Below are 499 nucleotides of genomic sequence, written 5' to 3' on the forward strand. Positions count from 1 at the left end.
GCTGGACGAACTGCTTAACAGTATTTTGTTCATCGCTACGTTTTGAGTTCAAATTCCACCAAGGTTGACTTTGCTTTTCGTCCTTTCTGGGTCGATAAAATAAATACCAGTTAAGTACTGGCGTTGATGTATTCGACTCATCCCCTCCCCCGAAATTGCTAGTCTTGTGCCAAAATTTGAAATCATTAGCATGCTGGACGAACTGCTTAACAGTATTTTGTTCATCGCTACGTTTTGAGTTCAAATTCCCCACAAATGTCCCACACTTTATGTCTGTCTCTGCATTGTCCTCCTCATCTTTTGCCCTTGGGGCAAATAAGTGAAATCATTATTATTATCATTATTATTATTATTATTATTATTATTGTTATTATTATTATTATCATTATCAAAAGAGATAAATATACAAGCATGCAGGTGGGTGGGTGGTCAAAAAGGACAAGTGTATTTTAGCCAGGCTGGTTTCTCTCTCTCTTTCTCTCTCTCTCTCTTTCTCTCC

The sequence above is a fragment of the Octopus bimaculoides genome, chromosome 26, assembly GCF_001194135.2.
Source record: "Octopus bimaculoides isolate UCB-OBI-ISO-001 chromosome 26, ASM119413v2, whole genome shotgun sequence".
NCBI lineage: Eukaryota > Metazoa > Mollusca > Cephalopoda > Octopoda > Octopodidae > Octopus > Octopus bimaculoides.